The sequence below is a fragment of the Balaenoptera borealis genome (assembly GCF_965194805.1).
Source record: "Balaenoptera borealis genome assembly, chromosome: 2".
Lineage (NCBI taxonomy): Eukaryota > Metazoa > Chordata > Mammalia > Artiodactyla > Balaenopteridae > Balaenoptera > Balaenoptera borealis.
In genome coordinates this window covers 154,731,770-154,738,994 of record NC_138867.1, presented here as the reverse complement: position 1 = coordinate 154,738,994, position 7,225 = coordinate 154,731,770, and positions in this window count along the sequence as shown.

Sequence of the window (7,225 nt, the reverse complement as noted above, 5' to 3'; positions counted from 1 at the left end):
TTTAGGAACTGTCTGGATAGGGTGCTGCCTATACCACCACTGGACACTAGATGTCGCAAGTGAAATGAATTCTAGATGGTCCCTGCTTTTTTTTTTGGATAACTTGCTTAAGATTCACAGTTAAAATGCAGTTCCGCATACTGAGATGAGGTCCACATACCATGTGCTAAATGCCAAGGGTCAGGAAAAAGAATGCATCTGTCATTTTCAGTTTATATAATAAGAGATTTGATTTTGCCTCCTCGTACAGAGTAATGGATTCCTCAAGCATAGCAAAGGAACTTAGATGCTGGGAATACCGTTCCTAATATTATTGCTATAATATTACTTCTAATAATAATAATATTTCTAATTGTATAATTCGTAATATTATAGCTGTTCAAAACTGGGATAGACTGCTGTAGTAAACTGGCCATCATTCCTTCACTGTTCTAGTGGAAAAGAGAGCACTGGTTATCAAAAATGGTGTAGAAGGGAGTGGTTGCATTGCACTGAAAGCTGTGTGTATTTTGACGTGCACTTATTGAATGATTAAGGTTTTTTTGGTACCACAGGTGAATAGTCTCTGTCATCAAGGAACTTAGAATTTAGTGGAAGGGGCATTTACCAAACAATAAACCGTTACTCAGAGTATGACTTAGACTTTCTTGTTCCTTCATAATGTTAAGGAAAGCTCTAAGCTAGGGGCCAAAGAAGAACAAGCCCAGGACCCTGAGACACAGAGTTTGCAAATAAGAACTGGATTAATTTACAAAGTTCCATGATTCATAGGATGGACCAGGAGATGAAGTCTTGTAAGTTGATACTCAAGGTTGTGGTAATTAAAACATGGAGAATGGCTGAGGTCAAGAAAGAGGCTTAGACAGAGAGAAGAGAGGGCTGTGTGCAGGACTTTGGTCAATGTCCTAATCTTTGGAACAGGAGGAGAATAAGGATCCAACAAAATAAACAGAAGAGCCATTTGAGAAGAGGTCAGGAAATTGAATTGTCACAGCTCCTTCTGTGATGATTTGATACCAAAATGAATAATTGTGCCAGGTGGTGGGTTTGACTATTTAGTAGTAATAATGACCGTGCCAGCCTAGTCTTCAGTCTCTCCTGGGTCTGCTATGTATAGCAGCAGTTTCAACTCTTCATGAGCCCTACTGCTATATTCCTTTTCCCCCTGAATAGGTGCAGTCCTCATTCAGAGCAAAGGTGCATCATCCCAATATTGTGGACATTTATTGGTTAACTTTTCAGCATCAGTTCCCTCCTGCTTTTCCTTCCCAAAGCATTCTGATTATTCTTTGGGTAAGTCACCTTTCCCTCCATTTTCAGCCATGCGGATTGTTTAAAATTGATCCTACCCTTCAACTCTAGAGTCACTCCAGTTGTAGTAATTGGTTCAGGGATGTGCATGTGACTAAATCCAAGTGGGTGAAATAAAATGAAATATTCACTGGGACTGCTGGAAAAATGGATTTTGTTAACCCCTTCTGTACTTAGACTTTGCAGCCCAGAGCTGCCAGCTGCCATCTTAGATCCATGAAGCTTAAGTCAGCTTGAAACAGAATCAAAAGCAGAGCTGATAAATAGGAAAAAAGAGTCTTGGCCATGCTATTTGGGCCCTACATCAAGCTCCTCTTGAAGCTAAAGATATCCCTGAACTGTTTAGTTTTTGCTCAAATGTCAGTAGCTTCAATTTGAGTTTTCTGTTACTTGAAATGTAAATAATTTGAACCAATACACTCAATAATACTTATGTCTGAGCTTGAATGAACCAATTAACCTGTCAACTTCCCATTCTACATTTAGGAGTTTATGAGGCTAAAACTGAAAGTTGTTAACTTCCAGGGATAAAATCTAGTGATGGCTCCTCTGAGAAAAATGTCTTGGTTGAACCAAAGGGAAGGTTTACCCTAAACGAAGGGGCCTAGTCTACAGTGGAGGAAAATAAGGATCCAAACAGCTTGTTTGCCTTTCTTGCCTTTCTTGGCACCACTTCACATTACCATTACATCCCTGTTAAACTTACTTCTTCAGATGATTTTAGCACCTAAGCCAGTTAGAATTAAGATGCAGTGTTTATACCAGTTATGGTTTTTACTTGCCAAGAATAGTACCCACTCTAGTTAGTTCAAGATATATATGTACATAAAAAATTCTAGAGTCCTGATTTTTGCAACTATTCACAAAACTGTAGTTACTACTTATGACTTCCTGTCTTCCAGTATCCATTACATATTCCTTTTATTTTATGACAGTACCTCAACTAGTTGGGGCCCTTTATCCAGTACTGTGACCCTGGATAAATCTACACTGCTGAATAAAACATATTCACTAGTTATGATATATATATATTACTCACTATGCTGTTGGCCCATATTTATTTGGTCTGACTCGAAGTGGGATGGGATAAAATTTAGGATCCTGTTCTTTCTCTGAGAGCTTGGAACTGTCACACTACTTTTCTGTATGGAAAGAAGTGGTGACTGCCTCAGTGTTGTAATGCTTAGTTTAATGCATTTTATTCTTAGGAAAAACAACTTGGGAATGCACACAAAATACATTGAACACCCCGGTTCAGTAATACTCGCCTATGAGCTACCTCCTGCCTATTGCCACTAGGTGACAGTCTTTGCAAATATTTTATCTGACATGACCATCTTTCTGTTACAGACATTAAATTCTGTTGGTAGATATGGTTACTGTAGTTTCAGGCAGAAGATAAGCCAAATGCACATATTTATTAGCACCTATACTCTCAGTCTTTTGAGATCATAGTTATTCCTCATCTGGATCATTCTTCTCCTCCTACTTAGTTTACTCCATGCTGTAGAGTGAATTGTGTCCCCTACAAATTCATATGTTGAAGTCCTAACCCTCAGTATGACTGTATTTGGAGATAGGGTCCTTAGGAGGTAATTATGATTAAATGAGGTCATAGGGGTGGGGCCCTAATCCCATAGAATTGGTGGCCTCTTATGAGGAGAGGAAGAGAAAGAGATGTCTCTTTCACTCTCTTTGTACCACAGAAAAAGGGCCATGTGAGAGAAGCATCTGCAGGCCAAGAAGAGAGCCCTCACTGGGAAATGAGTGGGCCAGCACCTTGATCTTGGACTTCCTAGCCTCCAGACCTGTGAAAAATAAATTCTCTGTTGTTTAAGTATTTCATTATTGCAACCCAAGCAGACTAATAAACACCATCTTATCCTTTTCACTAGAGAAGCCCTATGACTAATAGTTAAGAATACAATACATGTTCTAGACTCAGCATCTGGGTTCAATTGCAGGCTCTGTTACTTCCTCTGGTTGCCTTTAACAAACTACTTAGCCTCTCTAAGCCTCAGTTTCCTGGAGTACAAAATGGGATAATCAAAGTATCTAATTCAGTAGTTTGTTGTATGGTTTAAGTGAGCTAATGCTTTTTAAACCTTTAGCATAATGTCAGTAAATAGTAGCTGTTATTATTAAGAGCATTGTCTCAGCTCAAATGTCATTCCCTCTGGGACCCCTTTTCTGAATCCTTAGCCTAGGGCATGTCCTCTGTGTACAGTTCATATCAACTTGTGCTTATCCTTTGGAACAATTATAATAGTTTGTGGTAATTTGTGTAATTTATGTCTGCTTCCCTCACTAAAACTTAAGCTCTTTGAGGATGGAAAAGGCCAATGTATGTTTTGCTCACTGTGGTTTCTCCCAGCAAGTGCTTGGGACATGCTAGATGCTAAAGTCAAGTTTGACGAATGAATGAAAAATGCAATTCATTGATTTATATGGGGAATCTATAAACTCTCTTTGAAACATCAAAGTCAAGTAACTTGTGAAAAACAATGCTATTCTTAATCCTCAATGAAAAATGCTAAAAATTTATTAATCAGTTTACATGAAACAAATTACATATCACAGAGACAGTACACTGAATAAATAGTTTAGGGTACTTGATACCCTCTGAGATTTTTATTGCTTCATTCACCTGTGATGATTTGTATCCCTCATTTTGAACCAATATTTCTTCATTCAGAATTTATGTATTGATATAATTTCTGTAATTCAAGCATTTTAAATTGTACCAGGGAACTTGGTATATAAAATAACCCTATTGGAGAGGCCTGCAAAGCAAAGACTCCTTGGCTAAAGTAAATGTTCACTTTTGTGTAAATACAGACTTTCATGTAGTAAGTTCTCTTAAAGGAAGAGCCACCCTCGATGAACTTAAAGTTTTAAAACTCATGTTTTCCTAATATTTTGTTATGTCTTGGACAGGTTTATCTATTTCCTGCAAAACAAATCTGGCACATGTCGTCCTATTAATTTTCCAAAAATAGAAAATATTAAAAAGAGTGGACATTTCCAGTAATCCTTAAAGTCCTTTGATTATGTAATAATCAGCTATGTAAGAACACTCAAAAGCACAGTAATAAGAAATGTTAGTTATGTGTATTTAAAAGATAATTTTATGTTTTCAAAGTTCTCTCAAAATATGAGACGTGAGAAAGTGTTTTGCAGGCTTTATATACCTTATGCAGACGGTAAAAGCTCCCTTTTTTCCTATCATGGTGATAAAACTTTGGGCAGCCCTGATATTAGATGTGATCCTTTCTTTGTGTTAATCATTGTGTTACCATTTACTTGCCTCTTGTTATCAGGCAGGATGCTCAGACTCTGGCTTCATCACAAGTGAACCCCATCTACTCCCCCATGATGCACTGCATGCTGGCAGTATTTGGCTACTTTTGATAAATTGGTTAGTCTTGTGAAATACTTCCCTAAGTTCGAGTTCTGGAACTCATCAGGTGTCCTCTCTGACAGTCATGTCTTCCCTTGGCTCTCAGATTACCCCACCAGCTGGGGTAAGGCCCATATCCTCCCACAAAGCATGCTTCTTTGGAATTCAGGTCTGTTGGCTTTTGGCACTAAAAAGCAATGCTCTTGCACTTTCTGTCAGATCAGGGCTGAATAATCTCTTGGGGGTGAGTAACCTTTTAAATGTTGGAAGACTAACAGTTTCAGGGATCAGTGTGAGCTTAGCAATTTGTAAGAAAGATCAGAGGAATACATGTCCCTTTTGACCATATTTGAATATAGCAAGACCCAGATTACTTTTTTTCCTTTTTGCAAATTAGTCTGGAGGTTGGCATCACACTCTTCCCTCCATGCCAATCCATCAGTTTGTGCATAGAGCAAATCTTTATGTACAGAAGAAGTATGGCTTCTGAATCACACTGGCACTTAATCATTATTATTATATATGACTGAAGCCAGGGAGTTACGAAAGGATCCTGGGCGACTGTCCTCCTTCTACCTATAAAACTCCTGGCAAAGGGATTAATAGGCATCCTATAAACAGGCAGAGTTAAGCTCTTGAAAACAGCGTACTATTCGTAGGGTTTAAATCTCCCAGCCAACATGGGAAAAATAGGTTGAAAAAGTAACATCTAATTTATTCTTAAATATGGTTGGAAGGTTTGATTTCATTCCTACTCCCACAAAAGTAATTAGTACTGCTTCCATCCTAAGATATAGAGGTATATAAGTTTCAAAGAGTGGTCTCCAAACTTTGTTGTACATTAAAACAACTGAGAAGCTTTTATAACTCCTGATGCCTAGTCTGTACCCAACACTAATGGAATTGAAATGCCTAGGAGTGACTGTTGGGCATCAGTGGTTTTTAAAGATCCCCAGGGAGAATGCAATATGCAGTAAAGTTTGGGAACCTGGGTTAAAACAGTCACACTCCCTGCCACACTTCAGCTTTTCTCCATTGCTTCTTTAGCTCAGTCGTTCTCAATCTGACTCTCATTAGAATCACAAGACATCTTAAAATATTCCACTCTGATCCATTTGGTCTGGGGCAGGGTGTAAACATGAGAAATGTTTAGCTGTTCCCCCAGTGACTAACGTACAGCCATGGTGGAGAACCACTGGGCTAGCTGATCATATAAAAAAGTAGGATAAGGTGGGTCCTTTAGCCTTTTTCTTGCAGTTAAGAGCTTTCTACATTTTAAAATTGCTATTCACTAGCTTTGTTGAATGAATATTCTTCTTCAATTCACCAGGCTCTAAAGTCCAACCATTTTCCTGAATCCGTTGGTAGTAGATTACCCGATAAAATACAGGAGAGACAGTTAAATTTTATTTCAGCTAAACAGTGAATAATTTTTTAGTACAAGTATGTTCATGTGGTATTTGGGATGTATAATAAAAAAGATTTACTGTCTTCTGAAATTCTAATTTAACTGGTGTCCTGTATTTTTATTTGCTACATCTAGCAGTGTTAATTGGTGGGAGAGCATGGCTAATTCTTGGAAAAATTAGCAGCTGAATTTGGGGAGAGTTCCATCATTTTAATCTTCAGGGTTTATGGCCACCCTTCTAGTTGCAGAAGTGGTAGATAAAAAGGCATGAGCAATTTGGGAATTAAAAACTATTTAAGATCCCCCACTGAGCCAGGAAGACCCACATTTTCCTTTTACTTAGAGTGTCGTTGGGTGATCAGCGGGGGAGGAGTATAGGAGAGGTGGGGTGTTATTGTGCAAGAAGATAGAATATAGCAAGAGGTGAGGACCTGAATATTGAGTATATGCTTTGGTTGAAGGAACCTAGTTCTTCACTCTCAAAAGGATTGCTATTTTGAGCCTTTTCTATGACTTTCAAGTACTTCAGACTTGCTTTTTTTCTTTCTCTTTTACTTTTTCTTTTTTTTTGCCTCTTATTTCTTTTTAATCTACCTGAATATCAGATGCTTGCTGCTTTGGCTGGAGTTGAGATAGTTTCCTGGTGAAACTCTTCTCATAGCTTACTGAGTCTGAACTGATGGAAAGTTCAGAAGTCCCTGGCAGTCTTGCAAGAACCCCGTAATCTCAAGAGGCTTCCCAAGCAGTCTGGATGCCTTTCAGCGTCATCCTCTAGGACCATTCACCACTAGCTGATTTCTGAAATTTCCTTCCTCCCCACCATCCCCAAATAGGCCTTGAACTGTAAATACAAGTCATGGGTGGGGGTATTTCTTGGCCAATAGCAGACTCTATACAAAGTGAGGAGTGAGATTTCATGAGAATTCCCAGAAAGCAGGTGTTATAATGACTTTACCAAATTTGAGCCTGACATTTTGATGAACAACTCTTGAGCACCCCTCATAATTTCCTCTGTGGAGGAGATAGGCCAACAAGTAATCTGTCAAATCCTCCTTTGCCGGTCCAAGCTTACTAATGGCAGGAGGTGAAACAGGTGAAGCACATTA